We start from the raw sequence: 21,049 nt of genomic DNA, 5'->3' as shown, positions 1-21,049 counted from the left end.
TCAATAAAAACGATTGAGGGGGAGATGAAGACGCTCATTATGCATAACACAGGGGACAAAGTAGGATCTGCCTGCTCCTAGAGCCACACTCACACAGATCAGTACACGCCACACACAGCCCACACTCACACAGATCAGTGCACACACAGACACACACACACATAGCCCACACTCACACAGATCAGTACACACCACACTCACAGCCCACACTCACACAGATCAGTGCACACCACACACACAGCCCACACTCACACAGATCAGTACACACCACACACACAGCCCACACTCACACAGATCAGTACACACCACACTCACAGCCCACACTCACACAGATCAGTGCACACCACACACACAGCCCACACTCACACAGATCAGTGCACACACACACAGCCCACACTCACACAGATCAGTGCACACACACACAGCCCACACTCACACAGATCAGTGCACACACACACACAGCCCACACTCACACAGATCAGTGCACACACACACACAGCCCACACTCACACAGATCAGTGCACACACAGCCCACACTCACACAGATCAGTGCACACACACACACAGCCCACACTCACACAGATCAGTGCACACACACACAGCCCACACTCACACAGATCAGTGCACACACACACAGCCCACACTCACACAGATCAGTGCACACACACACAGCCCACACTCACACAGATCAGTGCACACACACACAGCCCACACTCACACAGATCAGTGCACACACACACAGCCCACACTCACACAGATCAGTGCACACACACACAGCCCACACTCACACAGATCAGTGCACACACACACAGCCCACACTCACACAGATCAGTGCACACACACACACAGCCCACACTCACACAGATCAGTGCACAGACACACACAGCCCACATTCACACAGATCAGTGCGCACACTACACACAGCCCCAGAACCGCCAGCCCACAGCGGCGTGCCGCACCCCTGACCACACGTGCCCCACTGCCACAGGAGGTCCCCTAACCTTAGACCCCTGGCAGAGCCTTAGGGCTGGGCTCTGTCTGTGGATGCTGGTCTCATCTCCAGTTCAGGGAAGTTTTGTGTTTCTATCTCATTGAAGATGGTTCCAATGCCTTCAGCCTCTATCTCCATGTGCTCTTGTGTCCCAGTGACGCCAACGATTTGCTCTCTTGAATTCATCCCAGAGTCCTTGCATGTTCTGATCATAGTGATATTTTCTTTTAATGCACACTGAGAATTCAAGTGTATTGACCCTGCCTTCGAGGCCTGATATTTCTAGGCAATCTAATCTGTTGGTGATGCTTTCAAGTGTATTTTCTAATTTGATTCATGCGTCTTTCATTTCTAGTTCTGATTGATTTCCTTTTATTATCTCTATTTCTGTATTGAAATGGTCTTTCATCTCCTGCATTTGCTGTCTTAATTTGATTTTTAGATCTTTTAGTTCATTGAACATTTTAATAATCACCTTTTAGTCTTTCTCTGTAATTCTATCTACTTCCATGTGTGGGTATTGTGGACTATGCAGGAGGTTTGTTTGCCTCTTTCCAAGTTTTCAGAGGTCTTGGATCTCACATCAGTAGGGATAGGTTTTCCTTCCTCTCTTACGCGCTCGCCGTCTTTTCTAGTTGTCTTTTCTGTTCTGGGCCTGGCTCTGCTGGGAATGTGTGAGTAGGTGCCCCCTTGGGTTGTTCCTCATGGGACCTGATCATGGGTCTGTGGTACCCCTGTTCTAGGTACTGAAGTACTGTGGAGCCCGAGAGGGGCTAGGTGACCCGGGGAGGGAGCTTGGCTGAGTTGTGAGGATCGCTGATGGCAGGATCTCTACTCTGTGGACCTGGAGTGTCCCAATCTTTCTCTGGCCCCTCCCAGAGGGAGTGGAGGCCAGGACTGGCACTGATGTCAGCCACAGAGGGACAGCCTTAAGATGAACGTGCAGTGTCCACCTGACGTGGACAGCACTGTCGGAATGATGAGGTCAGCATTAGCATCAGTACCAACAACACAATAGCGAGGACAGATCAGGCATGACCCACAGGTGTCCGCCAGGTCATCCGCCGCATTGACCCCCACGACCCCACAGATGGGGTGGGAATCCAGTCAGACAGTGGGGTGGCAGGGTCTTAGGTGGAGAGAGGGCGGGAAGGCAAGAGGATGTTGAACTATGAAAAAGTGAACAGATGGGGGAGAAGATAGGTAGAGATGATGGCTGCCGATAAGGAGGAGTAAAAAAAAAGAGTAACAGTAATTTTAAAAACAAGGAAGAAGGAAGGGGAAAATTCTGTCATTAGTCGGGGAAGAGAGTCAAGAAGGGACAACTAGAGGGACATAAACCAAAGTGTGAACAGACATGCAAATCCGAGACCCAGTCCAGTCCACACCTGATCACGTTCCACCAGGTCAAGGCTGAGTGATAAACAGGCGAAGAGGAAAGCAATTAAAATGAAAGTGAAATTGTGTATCCAGAACCTATCCATGCCAAGAGAACCCCACACACCATCTCTCAATCTCACTGAACGCAAAGAAAAATCATGATAAAAGTCGAAAAGAAATTTAAGATTGAAATTTTAAAAAGTAAAAACTAATGGGAGAGATAACTTACCACAACATTATAAAGTCTACATATGACAAACCCAAGGGCAACATCATACTGAACGGAGAAAAACAAAAAAAAAAAAACTTCCTTTAAAATAGGAGCAAGACAAGGATACCACTCCGATTCCACATAGTCCTTCAATCTCTAGCCAGAGCAGTCAGGCAAGAGAAGGAAATTAAAGGCACACAAAAAGAAAAAAAAATCAAATCATCTCTGTTTGCTAATGACATGCTCCTGTATTTAGAAGACCTAAAAATCTCTACCAGAAGACTTCTGGAGCCAATAAACAAATTTAGTACAGTAGCAGGAGACAAGATCAACATACACAAATAAATTAAGAAAACTATCCCATTCACAAAACATCAAAAATATTTGGGAATCAATCTAATGAAGGAAGTGAAGGACCTCTGCAATGAAAACCATAGAACACTGAAGACAGACAGTGAAGAAGATCTTCAAAGATGGAAAGACCACCCAGGTTCTTGAATAGGCAGAATTAATATCATCAAAACAGCCATACTTCCAAAAGCACTATACAGATTCAGTGCAGTCCCCACCAAAATACCGATGATAGCCCTCAAAGAACTACAAAAAGCAGTCCCAAAATTTTTGCAAGAATCAGACCAGAACAGCTGAACAATCCTGAGCAAAAGAATGATGATGTAGGCATCACAACTTTGGACCTCGAATCATTACTACAGAGCTATAGTGCCCAAAAGAGAGCGTGGTAGTGACACCCCAGCAGACGCCAAGAGCCATGGGATGGAACAGAAGGGACAGAGACAAGCCTGCGCACACAGTCATCCGGTACTAGCCAGAGGTGCCAAAACACGGTGGAGGGGAGCTAGCCTTTGAACAAATGGTCCTGGGAAATTGGAGGTCCACATTAGCAAGAATGTAAAACCTGACCCTGCGCCTCACCCTGCACAACACTCAGCTCAAAGGGCATCAAAGACCTAACAAGTAAAACAATTCAACTGCTAGAGAAAGTGGAGACTCAGCACTCCAGCGTGTTGTCCCGGGAACTGACTTCCTTAAAGACTCCTAAGTACAGAAATAAAACCAAACACTAATAGGTGGATGGCATCGGTCAAAAAGCTTCTGCACAGCAATGGAGACTATTAAAAGCATGGAGAGAGAGCCTACAGAGTGGGAGAGGAACCCCAAAACTAACACAAGAAAACCAAAACCAAATAACCCAAGTAATAAGTGGGCAAAAGAACCCAACAGACATTTCTCTGAAGAAGAGACACAAGTGGCCAACACATGTATAAAAAATGCTTCACGTCTCTGGCAAATAGGGAAATGCAAATCAGAATCACACTGAGATTTCATCTCACTCCAGTTAGACTGACAATCATCAAGAGCACCATTGACAATGAGGTTTGGCGAGGGTGTGGGGGAAAGGCACACTCACTCCTCGCAGTTGGGACTACAAATCACTACAAACCGCTCCAGAAAGCGGTCAAAAACTGGGCATGGAACCACGGCATGACCCAGCCGCCCCGCGGCTCGGTGAGGGTCAAAGGGCCTAAAATCGCATACGATAGGGAAGCAGCCACGGCCGTGTTCACAGCAGCACAGCCCCCAATAGCCAGGCTACGGAATCAGCCCAGCTGCCCGTCAGTAGATGAGTAGATTAGGAAATGTGGTCTATATTCGCCATAAAGAAGAATGGATTATGGCACTTGCCAGTAAACCAGAGACCACCGTGCTCAGTGGAGACAGGCAAGGGTCAAACGTCTTCTCTCATTTGAGAGCAAACTAAGGGAAAGAAGGCGGAGGCGGTGGATCCCCTACATGAACACATGAACCCGGAGGCGAGGTCAGTGGAGTGGGAGAGGGAGGGGGGAGGAGGAGAAGGGGAGCACGTGTGGAGGAGGTAACACAGTCCTGCCTTATGCACCATAAATGTGCCAGAGGGACTCCACCTTTATATATAGGTACAAAGGACCAATCAAAGGAGACAAGGAAGATCCATGCTCGGGGAAGGGGGACAGAGGGAGGGGTGCAGGGGGAGTGGGGTCGGAATCAAATTCCTTACATGTGTGATTCCGTTCCAACGACCCGACTTACCCTGTGAGACTCTAATGCTCCAGTAAAAAAAGAGAAAGGAGAGACTTCCCAAGTGGGGAGATGCTCAGAGCGGAGGGGGGGTGAGCAGCTGGAGGAGGAGAGGCCCAGGCGCCCCCTCTGTCACGGCTTCCCCAGGCAGCTGTCTCCCCTGTCACTCTGCCTCACCCACTCCCCTAAGACCCCACTGCAGACAGGGTGCTCGGCATTGCTCTAAGGACCCTGCAAACATGACCACTGAACCCCCATAACCACTCCGCCAAGTGGGGCTATTCATCCCTTGTTAGAGAGGCAGAAACTGCCCCAGGGAGCGTCACCACCTGCCAAGGTAAGTCTCAGAGGTGTGAACCCAGAGCCCCTGCTTTCTGAGAGTGCTCCATTTCTAATCGACATGTTGCACCCCCACACCTTAGTGGGGAGCAGGGTGATGGTTCAATACGGAACCCACACTTTGTCAACTCGCTGCCCTGGTGTGAGCCACTGGAACCACCTCTCTCTGGAGGAAGATGAGTAGTCCCCAAAGCAATGGCATCTCGCCTAGGAGTCAGCCAGTGGGCACGTGCTTGCCAGCCTTGTGAGGCCACCTGGGTGGCTCTCCTGCTTTGTCCCCTCCAGGGTGATAAGGGTTTCTGGGTGGCAGCCACGTTCACGGGATGCTAAGCTAAACTCTGGATCACCACTTCGCATAGAAATCTTTTGCTTTTCCTACTTGGAAATGCAATCTTTGGAAACTTGCCGGGAAACAGCTGAAGCAGCTGAGGAATTGCCCAGCCCAGCAGCCTCGGGGGAGAGTTCAACTATCCCCTGCTCTGCCCTTCTCAGAACCAGAGTGGGTGACATTCCTGTTGCTTCCATGGGAAGTCCCATCCTGAGCCTGAGGCCAACCATGAGTGTGGGGTCAAGGATGCTCAGCCTTCTGAGTGCAGGGAGAGAAGGACGGAAGAGAGCCCTGTCCTCCCCCACGACCCCGGATTCTCGTCATTCAGCTTCTCTGACCTTACTGTCTGTATGTTTGCACATAAACCAAAGGCACTGGATCAGATGTGTGACAGGCCCTATGTGGGCTGGCACAGAAAGTGTAGGTGAGCCCCACTGCAGGCAAAGACAATGGAAAATTCAACTAGGCAGAAACCCTCCACCACCCCTGCACCTAAGGGCTGTGACTCCCAGCTGCGGTCCGAGCAACAGATTTGAGAATCCATCATTGATTTCTGAGAACATCAGCCAATGTGCTGTGGCTTCAGAGGTCAGCGGGTGATAAGTGTCATCAGATATTATACAACACAAAGCAAGCACTCACGGCGTGTACCAGGCGCACGTCGCACGGTCCCCTCTGGAACACGGAGCCCTCCAAGTGGCTGCATGTCCCAAAGAGACTGAGCAATTAGAGCAGATCTGGAGGAAACGGTCGTGGCTCTGAGCAGGGAAGGAGAGAGCCGTGAAGGACAGCCTGAGAAGGTTCCGCTCACACCACAATGACGAAGAGGCAATCCCCTGCCATTAGAGTCCCATATAATATTTAACAACATTTCTTAATTTAGTTACACATACATATTTAAAGTCTCAGACTAAAGAAATTAAAATGTTATTTCAGAAATTAAGCTTCTTCTAACTCTCACACTTTATAAAACAGTTACACTCAAAAGCTACACGTGCGCCTGTAGTGAGCAGAACTCCATCGTCCTCGGAGCCACGTGTAGCTTTGAGTTGACTTTGGCAGTTACAGAGGCGGAGGAGCCTCACAACCCGCAGTGGTCAGGCTGAAGGTCCCAGGGAGCCAGGGTGTCCTCCCTGTCTGGGAACCAGGAGCAGCAGTGTGAGTCCCAGTCACAGGACAGCTGATGCCCAGCCCAAGTGGCCAGGCAGAGGACAGCAGTGTCTTCCTCCACTTTCTGCTCAGCCTCCACAGATCGGAACACGCTCCCCCACTGAGCAGAACCACCAGTTTACTCTGTCGACCAGTGACAGTGACCGTCTCCACCAGAATCACCCCCACAGACACCCGGAGATAAGGTTGGACCAGATTTCCCGTGGCTCAGTCCGGTCGACACATGCCGTCAGCCATGGAGGTACAATTGGCACGTGATTCTACTTTGGAAATTGGTTCATCTGAATTTTTAGCACAGTGTCCTCTGACACCTGAGGTTGCAGGAGACATTCCCGTCATTTAAACTCCTGCCCCATGCCACCCGAGCGCCTTCCCCCTTTAGACTCCTCCCTTTGCTTCTGCAGTTTTGAAACTTCATGTTTCTGAGTATTTTTTACAGGGGGCTGAACACCTTATGGGCCTTGCATTTTTATTTAGAAACATGTTTCCTGCAGCTTCTGGAATCCACCCTGCGTCCCTCTGTGGCCTGTATTTCCTAGAAACATCATCCCCAGTTGTAGGGACCCTCCTCTAATTTTTTAACTTTTCTACCTGATTTTCCACCGCTTCAACATATTCTACTTGCTAGTAGATCTCCTAAAATTTTTTGGCCCTTACAATATTAAAATTTGTATTCTTCTGAAGCTTGTTAAATTGACATGCCACTTCAGGGACATGCTGTCTCTTACTTCTTTGGGAACCATGGTGGTGTTTTTAAGGTCCCCTTCCCCTGCCGTGTCCCTTCTCCTCTGCACTCCCTTCCATGATGTGGTCAAGTCACTTTACTCAGGGGCTCCCTGCTGCCAACGGTGCTTGGCTTCACACTGAAGAATGAGCCCAGCGTGTGCAGAGGCTGAGCTTCCCGGCCACCTCGCTGCAAGGGGACAGGGAGGTGCATCTGGTGTCGCGGGGCAGAGAGGTGCCAGTCTGGAGGCCTTCTGCAGAGGCACAGCCTCCTTCTGCTATGAGCTGAGGGGGGAAAGGAAGCTGAACATTGGAAGGGTCAGGTGGCCGTCGCTGGCCACGCAGATATTCCCTCCATTCCCTGGTCTTGGGGCCATCTCAGCCTTACATTTCAATGAATTCACCTTTGTCTCAGAAACTGGTTTGCTGTCTGTATAACTTCCCCAGAGAGTAAACCCTTGTCCCCCCAGCAGAGCAAGGTGGCACCCCTGCCCTGGGCAGGCCAGGGTGTGGACCCGTGAACCCAGCCACTCCTGTGAAGGTGTCCACTTCCCGTTTCCAGTTCAAGGCCAGGTCCTGCCTCCCGCGGGGGCCTTGGTTTTGCAGGGTGTGTGACTGGCTCCGTGTCAGCGTCCACAGCTGGACTTACACCTTGCCCATCTGCTGAGGACATGCACATCGCTGGGCTTTCTTCGCCCAGCTATGCACAGACCCTCCCGTCTGTGGCTGTGCCCCTCCCTTCTCCCCTTTACCTGTGTGGTAGTTTGATCTGATTATGTGTCTTATAAAGTACGTGCTCATGTTTGACTCTTTGTGTTTGTTGGGTTGATTGATTCTGGATTGAAAACCTTTCTTTCTGCCAAGAAGTTCTGGCCCAGTCAGTGTTCACGTTCTGAAGTGACTTATCAGTTAAGGATCGAAAGATACATAAAGAAGGGAAGGAAGGGGGAAAGAAGGATGGATGTCAGTCCACACCCGAGAAAGGGGAGGGTCGGGGAGTCTCTATGGCAGACATTAACAAAAGCACACTCTTGCCCAGCAGTTGTGATCTCACATTTGCATATGAGTGTGCACACACACACACACAAATTCATCACCATGTTTCCCTAAACTCACCTCTCACGGCACGCAGGGTGACATGCCTGGGTGACAATGTGGCTTCCGCTGGCCTCGTGACCCTCCCCTGAGGCATTTTCCTGGGGCCAGCAGTGTGGAAGGGGAACCAGCACCAGGGAGCAGGGGGCTCCTCCACACAGAGCTGTGCCTGGTCCCTGACCGGCCACCTCTGGACAGTGATGTGCTCCTAGCTGCCCCCTGCTCCACCACATGACTGCAAGGAGCCTTTGCCAGTGTCCCGGGTTTCTACAGACACATTTAAAGAAGGTTATAGGTGAGCAAAGACACACTAGATTAGAGCTCGGAGTCCTTGTCTACCCCAGGACAGTAGGCTGCTTCACCCTCTGAGAAACCGCAGACGTTGGACTCCCCCAGTCTCTTTGATTTTCCGAGCCATTGTCCTGCAGATTCTTAAAGATCACATGCTCCATCATGAAATTCATATGGAAAAACAAAAGACCCAGAATAGCAAAAGCAATTCTAAGCAGGAAGTGTGAATCTGGAGGTATAGCGATACCAGATCTCAAACTATACTACAGAGCAATAGTAACAAAAACAGCATGGTACTGGTACCAAAACAGGCAGGTGGACCAATGGTACAGAATAGAGGACACAGAAACCAATCCACAAAATTACAACTTTCTTATATTTGATAAAGGGGCTAAAAGCATGCAATGGAGGAAGGATAGCATCTTCAACAAATGGTGCTGGGAAAATTGGAAATCCATATGCAATAAAATGAAACTGAATCCCTTTCTTTCGCCATGCACAAAAGTTAACTCAAAATGGATCAAGGAGCTAGATATCAAATCAGAGACACTGCGTCTGATAGAAGAAAAAGTTGGCTACGATCTACATACTGTGGGGTCAGGCTCCAAATTCCTTAATAGGATGCCCATAGCCCAAGAGTTAATAACAAGAATAAATAAATGGGACTTACTTAAACTAAAAAGTTTTTTCTTTACTTAAACTAAAAAGTTTTTTCTCAGCAAGAGAAACAATAAGAGAGGTAAATAGAGAGCCTACATCCTGGGAACAAATTTTTACCCTTCACACTTCAGATAGAGCCCTAATATCCAGAATATACAAAGAACTCAAAAAATTAGACAATAAGATAACAAATAACCCAATCAACAAATGGGCCAAGGACCTGAACAGACACTTCTCAGAGGAGGACATACAATCAATCAACAAGTACATGAAAAAATGCTCACCATCTCTAGCAGTCAGAGAAATGCAAATCAAAACCACCCTAAGATACCATCTCACTCCAGTAAGATTGGCAGCCATTATGAAGTCAAACAACAACAAGTGTTGGCGAGGATATGGGGAAAAGGGTACACTTGTACACTGCTGGTGGGACTGCAAATTGGTGCAGCCAATTTGGAAAGCAGTATGGAGATACCTGGGAAAGCTGGGAATGGAACCACCATTTGACCCAGCTATCGCCCTCCTCGGACTATTCCCTGAGGATCTTAAAAGAGTGTACTATAGGGATACTGCTACATCGATGTTCATAGCAGCACAATTCACAATAGCTAGACTGTGGAACCAACCTAGATGTCCTTCAATAGATGAATGGATAAAAAAAATGTGGCATCTATACACAATGGAGTACTATGCAGCAATAAAAAATGACAAAATCATAGAATTTGCAGGGAAATGGATGGCATTAGAGCAGATTATGCTAAGCGAAGCTAGCCAATCCTTAAAAAACAAATGCCAAATGTCTTCTCTGATATAAAGAGAGCAACTAAGAACAGAACAGGGAGGAAGAGCATGAGGAAAAGATTAGCATTAAACAAAGACTAGTGGGGGGAGAGAAGGGGAGAGAGAAGGGAAAGCATATGGAAATGGTAGGAGACCCTCAATGTTACACAAAATTACATAGAAGAGGATGTGAGGGGAAAGGGGGGGCAAACAAGGGAGAGAATTGAACAACAGCAGATGAGGTAGAGAGGGATGATGGGAGGGGAGGGGAGGGGGGATAGTAGGGGAAAGGAAAGGTAGCAGAATACAACAGTCACTAATATGCCATTATGTAAAAATGTGAGTGTGTAACCGATGTGATTCTGCAATTTGTATTTGGGGTTAAAATGGGAGTTCATAACCCAATTGAGTCAAATGTATGAAAGATGATATGTCATGAGCTTTGTAATGTTTTGAACAACCAGTAAAAAAAAAAAAAAAAAAAAAAAAAAAAAAGATCACATGCTGCATCTGAAAACGGTCCACCTGGTAAACATGGCATTTCTAAAAGGCAAAAGCTACGCTCCCCTTTGGTGCACCATTCATTTTAAATCAGTGTCCAGCGATGGCAGCCAACATCTCCTCTGGTGTCCCTCCCCTGTGGCTCCTGCAGGTCCTCATTGCTGCCAGTTCCTAAGCAGCTTCCCACCTGCCCTTGCCTTGGCCCTTCCCCAGGGTCCAGTCCTGCCCACTGCCCTCAAGCCCCAGCTGCTTCTACCCTCAGCGCTGCTTCCGGGTCCTTGCAGCCCGCTGTCCACTGCCCTAGCCAGTGCTCGCCTCAGCAGGAGCCCTCCGCCCTGGGCAGGCCCGCTCAGTTCTCTCCTTCCCCCCTGTGGTTCGTGCTGGACACAGAACACAGAAGTCCCTGTGGTTTATGTTTGTACAGTCAGTAGGTGTCCAGCGCGTAGTAGGTGTTAGATTGATATTTGCAAAAGAAATGAATCCTTGATTTTTAGAAGCTGTGATCTGTAAGTACAGCCAACTGCCTGAAGCCCGGGGACAGAGAAAGCAGCGACACTGCTGGTGGGTCAAGGGGGCTGAACACTGTGGGGCCTGGAGGAGCCCCTGCTCTCTGTGATCCCGCAGATCTGAAAGGAGGAGGAGACTTGAGGCAGCTCAGCTCTGGAGAGCGTGAGCGGTCCAGGGTGCACACAGCAGAGCAGACAGAAGCCAGAGAGGAAGGGCGCTGGGGTGCAGGAGTGAGGAGCCGGATAACACAGGAGCCAGGGCGCTGGGATTGCAGAAAAGGGCCAATGGCTGTGAAGCCTCAGAACTGCAAGGAGCACTGCCGGGTTCGGAGCACGCCCCTGTTCCAAGGCACACGCCCTGCGTGACGGTGAAGGAGGGATGCTTACCTGTGCCAAATGGGAACCAGGGAGTGCAGGAGAGCTCGCCGCGCACGCGGGGCTAGAGGGTGCAAAGTGCGCGCGCTGGACTAGAGGGGCTCCCCGCTCACGCTGGACTAGAGGGGCTCTCCGCTCACGCTGGACTAGAGGGGCTCTCCGCTCACGCTGGACTAGAGGGGCTCCCCGCTCACGCTGGACTAGAGGGGCTCTCCGCTCACGCTGGACTAGGGGGCGCTCGCCCTGCCCCCTAGACTAGAGGGTGCAAAGCGCGCACACTGGGCTAGAGTGCAAAGTGCGTGAGGCAGTGCACACTGCCACAGAGTACCAGAGGAGCAGGAAGAATAGGCTACAGAGGGCAGACCTGGCTGCCAGGGCCTCGGGGGCCTTGGAGCCTCAGAAGGCGGAACCCTCGGAGGGGCGTGGAAGAGGTGTTCCCCTCCGCTCCTCAGCACCGCCTAGTTCGGAGTCCACACCTGTTGGGATCTTGAGAACCGCCTGACATGGCAGCGGGCTTGTCCTGTGCCCCAGGGTCTGGTGGAAGTGTGCCGGGAGGCTCTCTGTCTCTCTGGACACCTGGAAAGGCCTCTTTGGGGCTCCGCTTTGGGTGAGGTCCTGTAGATGCATTTTCTGGAAGAATAAGTAGCATTTTAGTCTCTTGCTGAATAAAGGGAGCATCAAGGGGGATGACGACAGCTGGCAGAGAGCGGGTTTCACAGGACACAACGGAGGTGAGGCACCGGTGTGGACAAGAGCCAAAGGAGGCAGAGGCACAGGTCAGGTGCGTCCTCGCCTGGTGCCCACGGCCACCGAGGCTCTGCGTGGCCGACTCTGGCCCTCCAGCACGTGTGCAAAACCTGCCAGCCCAACTCCCACTGCCGTGGGGGACCTTGCTCTGGACCCCGACTGTGGCCGCGGCACTCAGCAGCAGGAGCAAGGAGGCCCAGCAGCCACCGGAGGTCCTGCAGCCTGGCCGGGGAGACGGCGGGCTCAGAACCCTGTGCTGCTCCACTCTGCTGGCACCGCGTGGCCACCTCAGTGCTCCGCTGGGAAGCGGTGAATGACAGGCTCCCACACCCACTTCCCATTCCTGGCTCCTGGGTGTCTGTTTCCGACCTGCCACCGTGGCCCTTCTCTCCCTCCTTCTGTAACACTTAATAAGCTTTTTAAGTACAATTATGCACAAAATAGGCCCTTACAGTGGACACTCCGAGGGGTCTGCATCCAGCTTCCACTTATTTTTTCTTTTGTAAGTAAGCTTCTGTTTTTGAACTCAGCCGTGCCCATTTGTTCACATGCTGTGACAATCCGTGTACAGACAGCTCTGTGTACAGAGGTGGAGTCCAGCCGCAGGGGCAGGAACGGGCAAGATAAGCACGCTCTGATCGTGCTCCAAGTTCCCACACACCCCTTCCCGGGAAGTCCACCAGGCCACCAGCCAGCTGCACACGCACCTTTGTCATCAGACCAGATCTGCCCTTCATGCACTTTTCCCTAAAGGGGATCTCGAGGTGTGCCCTCGGTGCCCCTCACTGTCGCGGCCTCTGGGCCCCATCCCTCCCCACAGCAATGTCCCATATATGAACACCTGAGCTGCGAGGCCTGGGCCCACTCAGGGGCAGTGCCCACGGCAGCACAGCCATCCTGTGCCCAGCAGCAGCTGAGCCGGCCTTGCCCCTGGTCCTGGCCCACTCTCCACTGGCCAGTGCTCCAACGCTGGCCATTCCGCAGTGTGTGCGGGGATCTTCATGGTCTTACTCTAGCTTCCCTGAAAAGCAACCACCCTGAGATGGTTTCTTGTCAGGTGGACCTTTCATCTTTCTTCCTTTGTGTGGTATCTGCTCATCTTTTGCTCATACGTATTAGACTGTTTTCTTTTAATTGGAACAGCTCTTCATTTGTTATTAATGTAAATCCTGTCAAGTGCGAGTGGGTGTATATGTAAAGAGATTTAAGTGTCTACAACAACACTTGTTTGATTAAATTAGTGGACTGTTAAAATAGCATCATTGGTGTGGAATTCTAAAATTATTAAGTAAATGTATCTCAGTGAACACTGACTACAAGGAGCCTGTGATTTACAGTTTTGGGGACTACCATCTCCAATGTTTACCATCGATGTTTTCTCTTTCACCTGTATTCTTTAATATTTTTCTAGGAAAATAAAACACACACTTAAACACCTTTACCTGATGAGTTTGACCTTTCCGGACTGGCAAAGAAAACCACCCGAGAGGCAGTTGTTAATTCCCTGTCCCCATGGGAGCAGCTGGAGTCAAGGTCCGGCAGTGAGTGTGTCAGGGCCCGAGGACCATCACGCTCCTGTCCCTGTGGCTCGACTCCACCTTTGTACACAGAGCTGTCTGTACACGGGTTGTCATAGCATGTGAACAAATGGCACGGCTGAGTTCAAAAACAGAAGCTTACTTACAAAAGTGGCAGCTGGACTTGTCTTCCTGACCCAAACTGCAGCATAAGACACACATAGACACTCAAAAGTATGCCACAAGTAATAATGGAGGAGGGAACTTTAGCTTTTCTTTGCAAAGTATGTTCCTAACGGTTCTCTCTATACCTCTGCAAAAGTGGTCAGACTTGGTGGCTGCCGAGGCAAATTTCCAGGTGCAACTTCAGTGTCATCACTTAAGTTTATAGAGAAAAAAAATTCTGTCGTAGGGTCACAAACTGCGGTTAACTCTGATTAGATATGACATAAACCCAGCCAGTCATCACAAGGGAAACTGGGTGGATCGATCTCACCAGTCCCTTCAGGAAAGCCGTTCTGAATGCGTGAGAGTCTGCAGGAGCAGAGAGCAGGCCCCTGCAGGCAGAGGGCCACCTGGAGCTGGGGAAAGCCACAGGAAGCAACTGTCACTGAGAAAGAGCCTTAGACTTGCAAAGAAGTTCTCTAAGATGCCGCTTTCCTTTCAGGACCCTGCAGTTTCCGCGATCCACCTTTCACACCCAAACACCTAGAGGCCCTTGATGGGAAGCTCAGAAGTCACTGTCTGAACTTGTTCTCTAGCAGAGTGTGCCACTCGGTTATTAAAATACTAATTCCTCTTTACTGCCCTGACCTGATTCCACCACAGTCCTATCAATCTTCTGACAGAAACCCTAGTTTTGTGCAGAGGGCACAGGAATAAATTGAAAGTAGGATTTATTTGGGGGCAACTCAATAAGTCCGTGGTCTGAAGAACCAAGATTATTGGAGACATTTCATACCACTGTCAATTTTTACCTCTGCCTTAGACTCAATGTCTGTTTTTATTTTATCAGTAAATACTTATGATCTGGGCACGATGTTACTAGATTTGGGGTTTTTAATGCAAGATCTATCTCTTTTGATCCTTACAACATATAATAGCTGTTGATTATTACTGCAGTTTTAGTTGGAGACCGAAGCTCAGAGGAGTCAGCCAGGGTGTTCCTGTTTAATAGGTGACTGGAGACAGGTTCTGGGGGTAAAGCCCCAGGGCACCAGGAATTGGCCACCTGGTAGAGCCCACAGGCATGTGCAGAGCTAAACACGGAGGGAAACCGTGCCCTAGAGGTGAAGCTCCACAGAGAGCCATGGGCCAAGAGGCACAGCCGCCCCCTGGACGGGCTTCTGCTTGGTAACGTGTGCCTCCAGGTCAGCAGGACAGCAGGACGGTGGAGCTAGCTTTTGTCCCAAGCTGTTGTGCCTTGGGCCTCAGACGCTCCAGGTGGGTTTCAAGAAGACAGGTTTAAATGGAGCTTGATGTAGAGGTGCAGGAGCAACACGGTCACAGACACAGGACCCCTGAGGCCTCCACCACAGTGGCACAGGAGCTCACGCCGCTGCCACACGCACAGGAAAATCAAAATGCGGTGAGGAGAAGGTCCCCATCCAACTGTCCTGGCCTATGTGTCTGCCAATGTGGGTGAGTAACAGCTCTGAGACTCCCAGGGCCAGCGGGGGTCTCCAGGTCACATGCAGTCTCCGGCCACCCCAGTTCCTCCAGATCCTCTGAGAATCCCCCAGCAGCCGCCTCAGCCAGCAGTGGCACCTCTGTCAAATGCTTCACGTGCTGTCACCAAAATGTTTTGGCAGAAGCATCATCTTTAGGTTTTGACATGATTCCGAAGAGAGATTTTGTCAATTATTACTAATGGAACATTTCGCTCCTCTTTGGGAACTCCTGCATGAATAAAAAGGGTCATTAATGACATCTATGCTCAGCCTGGAACCAGGAGTCGGGCGGGCGTGGTGCGAGGTGCTCCAAGCACCAGCATAGCCCTCGCGGGCCCTCCATGGCCCACCCGCGGTCACTGAGCTGAGCTCCAGCCAGCCAGTGTGGCGGCCCCTGCAGGTAGCGCCATTCGCTCTCCCGCGATCCCCGTCTCCTGCTCCCTAAGGTCTCGCGTTCCGGCAGCGCTTCTCACCCTGAGGCTTTTCACAAGGGCTGCTGTTTCCTGCCCCGCAGGGGAAGGAGCTGCTGTGATCATTTCCCTCTGGGAGAAACGCCTCAGGCCAGGAAGGTCAGCCGGTCCACTGTGTCTACAGGACAGTGGCTAGGCAGACCAACGGCCAGCCTGTGGCCAACCCAACATCCAAGCCCAGGCCAGGAAAGGGCAGCCATCTTAAAGAGCTGCTTAAAATACCTAAGGCGATTCCCTCCAGTGAGCAACACCACGCGGGAGGAGTGGTTCAGAAAACGTGAGACTGACATGGCATCTCCTAATTCGGCTAACGAAGCTGTGAGGTGGACAAATGTGGTGGAGCCCTTAGACCAGGGTGTGCAACCTCCTCCCCTACGGTGTTCAGTGTGTGCAAAGGACATGGGTAGAGGTCGTTCCTGGCGATTGTAACTGCTCATCCCTTCCAGATCATGGAATCACAGGAGCACGGCGAACAGTGGGGTTCCACAGGAACACTGCATCGGCCACAAACTTTGGCCCTGTGCGGTGGTAACAGCTTGTGTCTGATAACCTCTTACGTCCCTCACCAAACACATTGCCAAAAACTGCAGGCTACGTGGAGACAGTGGCCTGTTAGCTCAGCGTCAGTGAGACCCACTGATCCCTTCTTCTCCACCATTTCCCTGAGGGTCTGACCAGGCAAACAAAAGGGTGAGTGGGAGCAACTGCACGTGCAGCCGCGGTCTAATCACATGAAGGTGTGCTGGGCATGCGTGACTTCAATATGTTTCCTTAGCAATCAGCAAGAAACCAGGCATCTTTACAGCAAGAAGGGCCCCCAGGCTGGAAGGAGGGCCACGTGGAGAAGATGGGGCACAGCATCATGGGTAGGACGCAGACGCAGGTGCAGACGGCCACGGCTTACTGTCTGTATGATGTCCAGCAGCGTGTGAGACGACCACACCTCCTCTCCTCCCCTGCAGTGAGAGGACAGCAGCAGCCTGGCTCTTACGTATGTGTGATATGGCTCACTGCAGAGCACACGGAAGACCCCTCTGCACACTCGGTGACAGTGGACCACGCCATCACCCAGGTCTCCTCCCAGCTGGGAGGACTCCAGTCGCTGAAAGAGTGTCCCGTCCTATTAGCTTTACTCCAAGAGTCCAGGCCCTGAACAGCACTTGTTCAATGAAAAAAATGAAAACTGGAGATAACATGCTTTTTTTAACACATTCCCCATTTAATAATCCAAGAACAACTCTATGGATAAATATGATTGGTTGAAGAGACAGATTGAAGCAAGATGTTCTGTATATACAGTTTGTTATCTAACTTGGTACCATTTCTAGATGTATTTTATGCACTATAAGGATAAAAGTACCCTAAAATTTGCGATTTTCAGACCAAATAAAGAAGTAATGTATATGCTTTATATATATTTATGTATATGTGTGTGTGTGTGTGTGTGTCATTTTCATGTAGGCAGATCATAATCAGGGAATTTGGAACCTTTTACTAAGGACAAGGAGAAGACATGGTATTGAATATACCACATATATGCCACCGTTGGGTTGCTAAGAGGTTATCTAGAGTATGAATTTCTGCTATCAAATTTCATGTTTATAATTTCTGATATGCAATTTTATATATTCCAGGTATAAATACTGATATAGAGATGATAGGTTTTGGCAAAATATATTTAATAAATATTACTTAACCACTTACTATATGCACTATATTACAGTCAGCCCCAGGAATAGAATGGTAAATAAAATAATAACATCTCTTAATTTACTTAGAATTTAGAGAAGTATGTGGATAAATCAACTGCTAATTGCAGAAAAAATTACAAGAAAAACAAGTATTTTATTTCTGTGTATACAACATGAGTTCTATGACTGTGAAATTGGTGAAAATCATTTTTTTTTTTTTTTGAAGAACATAGATTTACCTACCTAGAAACCCTGGTAAAGGTATATGGGAAATGAAGAGTCATTTATTCAATAAAATCAAGTCTGATGTTTGAATAAAGACCTGCCTCCTCTTCCCTTCTCCTGAAAACTCAAGGAGATGGCATTCCAACCCAGACTGACCAGTGAGACCCTGCCTCCTGCTCATGCAGCCACAGTTGGGAACTGTATTCCCTGGAAGGCAGATGTCAGCCTTTCCCACCAGCCCCAGCCTCCTGTCGCTAAGACTGGTTCCCAGGGAGTGCAGCCAAAAGGCAGGGATCCTTCTTGGGGCCACCCCTATCATGTGGTGGAGGCCCTACTGTGGAGAGCATTGGTGAGTACTCCACCCTGGGGGAGGCAAGCCTAGGCCACTGCCCCCAGCAGTGAGGGCTCTGCTCCTGAAGCCAGGGAGTCATCAAAGGGAAGAGAATCCTCATCCCCACCCAGGTCCAGAGCCAGAGCTCAGGAATTTGCCTGGGGGAAGAAGCAGACCATAAAACAGGCAGGTCCCAGTGTCCTCCTGAAGGGACCCACTTCATTTGGAGCAGACTGTGAAGAAGTTCAAGGACATGCCCCAAACAGTGGGATATAATAAAAGGCAACTGGTAGAACTGCAGAAACTTGGGAGATGTAAGCTGACCCATGGACCAGCTGAGTTACCCAACAGAACTGGGGAAAGAGACCGCAGGGAGGAGCTTCCCAGGGTGAGAGCAAGTCTCAAGGAATAAACCCAACAATTGTCTTTCAAAGGAGTTTAAATGTGAAGCAGAAAGGCATTGTAGAAAACAATAGAATTAACCAGCAATTACTGGTCTTATCATCTTGGAAAAGAAAGCCCTGCAAATCCATAAAACAAATAAAAACCAAATGAAAGTGGCAAGCTCCAGAGAATGTTACCAGTGGCCAGTTTCCACACATTTTCTAAACTGTCCAGCTTCCTACAAAAGCACGAGTCTTGAAAAGAAAATGAAAATGTGACCTGATATCAAAAACACAGCAAGAACAGAAACTCAGAGAGAGCAACCAGATGTCAAATTTAAGATGCAAAGATTATATTTCATGAGAAATATGGCCTCAAGATCATTACATATGTTCAAAGAATGCAAGTTAACAAGATGAAATAAATAAATGATGGTATGATAATATCACCTCAATTAGATGATATTAACAAAGAGATATTTTTTAAAAAGAATTTGAAGGAAATTCTGGAGGTGAAAAGTAGAATAACTGAAATTAAAAATCCATTAAAGGGCCTCAACAATATATTCAAACTGCCAAAAATAAGAACCAGTGAACTTGATGATGGACTGATGGAGATTATTCAATCTGAAGAACAGAGACAAAGAGCAAGAAAAATGAATAGAAAGTCAGAGAGATGAAGGGCATGATCCAGCAGACTGATATGTGATGCACTGAATGTATTTGCAGAAAGAGGAGAGATAAGGAACTGGAAGTTGTTTAAAGAACTTACATCAGAAATCTACCAAAATTTGTTGAAAAACATCAATATGGACATTCAGGACATTCAACAAACTCCAAGCAGAAATTCACAGTCACTTCATAGTCAAAATACTTGCATCCAAAGCAGAAAATCTTGAAAGCGGAAAGAGAAAAATGACCCATCACTTACCTGGGAACCCCAATAAGGTTAACAGCTGACTTCCTATCCAAAACAATGGGAGGCAGAAGGCAGTGGGATAACAAACTCAAAGTGCTCAAAGAAAAACTTCGAGGATTCTATATCCAGAAAAGCTGTCTTTCACAATTGATGGGGAGGTAAAATAATGTTTTGGCTTTTCCCAAGCTAAAAGTGACCACAGATAAGGTGTACAAAGAGGTAAAGTAATTATTTATGTAATTATAAGAGACAGCATAAACATCTATTTCTTTACCTTTATTCTCTTAACTTATCACAAAAACTATTGTTCAATACATAGAAAATATTATGTTGTGGCTACAGAATATATAAATGTAATATTTACCAATAACTGCCGCAGTCTGGCTGGGCACAAATCACGAGCCACTCAAGCAGGAACAAACTTTGTTTCTGAACTCCACGAGCACACTCCACACACGCTCCCCGGGAACTCTCCCGAATGCCATCCACGCGGTTCCTCCAGGAACCACCTACCGGAAATCCCTCCTCTGGCACTTCCCCAACCAATGCAAATTCTCCAGGAATCCCTGGGAGAACTCCAAAGTAGTGGGCCGAGGCGGACAGTAAAGTTCTAATATACAATTGAATCAATCCAGCATCATCTTAATGGCTCGCCTCTCAACCAATACTATTGGCAAAATACCAGGGTCCATTCCGACTCAGCTGTGGCTCTCAGCAAATAACTGTACACCATTTAGGTGAAAATGAAAAAGATGTTAACTTGAATCCACAGAAACAAATGAAGAGAACTGGAAATTATAACTATAGAAAATAAAAAGCAAAATGTACTTTGCTTTTTCTATCTTCTCTCATTGAAAATCAGAAAATTATGTAAAGTAATTATAACAATATTTTGTTGAGTCAACACTTATGAAAAAGTGGGAGATATAATCCACTTTTATTGATAATAGCATTAAATTTAAGTGAATTAAAAAATTCAACCAACAGTCAGAGAATATCATACTAAAAAGTAAAAATGAAAACTAGATATTGTCTATAGTTGTCTAACTTCAGATTCAGATGCAAACAGAGTAAAGAAGATAGAAAAAAACATGTTATGCAATAGAAATCACAAGGATGATAGGGTAATGATAACAATATCAGACAAAACAACAATTTTTAAAAGTTACTAGAGATCAAAAAAAGGTATCTCTAAGTGATAAAAATCCATCAGGAAGATATAATAATAAATATATATTATAAGATATATATATGCATATATGCATATATATCTCAAAACATATAAAGCAAAAACTGATAGAAATTAAGGAAGAATTCAATAATAATGGTGGATTCCTTAATACTCCTTTTCAGCAACTGGTATAACAACTAGCTTGAGGTCAACACAGAAACAGGAAACTCAAAGGACACTTTTTGTAGCATTCCACCCAAACAAGCAGGGTGTACATCCTCTCAAAGTGAACATTAGAAAATGCTTTGTGATGGATGAAAATGAGGACTCAATATACCAAAATGTGGGATGTAGCTAAATAAAGTCTTAAAAGTAATTTTATAGTCATAAATTTCTATATTAAAAAAGAGGAAAGATTTCAAATCAATGAATTAAATTTTCACCTTAATTCACAAGAAAACTAAAAGCAAACTAAACTTTAAAAAGTTAACAGAAGAAA

The sequence above is a fragment of the Marmota monax genome, unplaced genomic scaffold (genome assembly GCF_021218885.2).
Source record: "Marmota monax isolate L192 unplaced genomic scaffold, Marmota_monax_Labrador192_F-V1.1 WCK01_AAM20220418_F8-fsc00055, whole genome shotgun sequence".
Classification (NCBI taxonomy): Eukaryota; Metazoa; Chordata; class Mammalia; order Rodentia; family Sciuridae; genus Marmota; species Marmota monax.
This window is presented reverse-complemented; position numbering follows the sequence as displayed.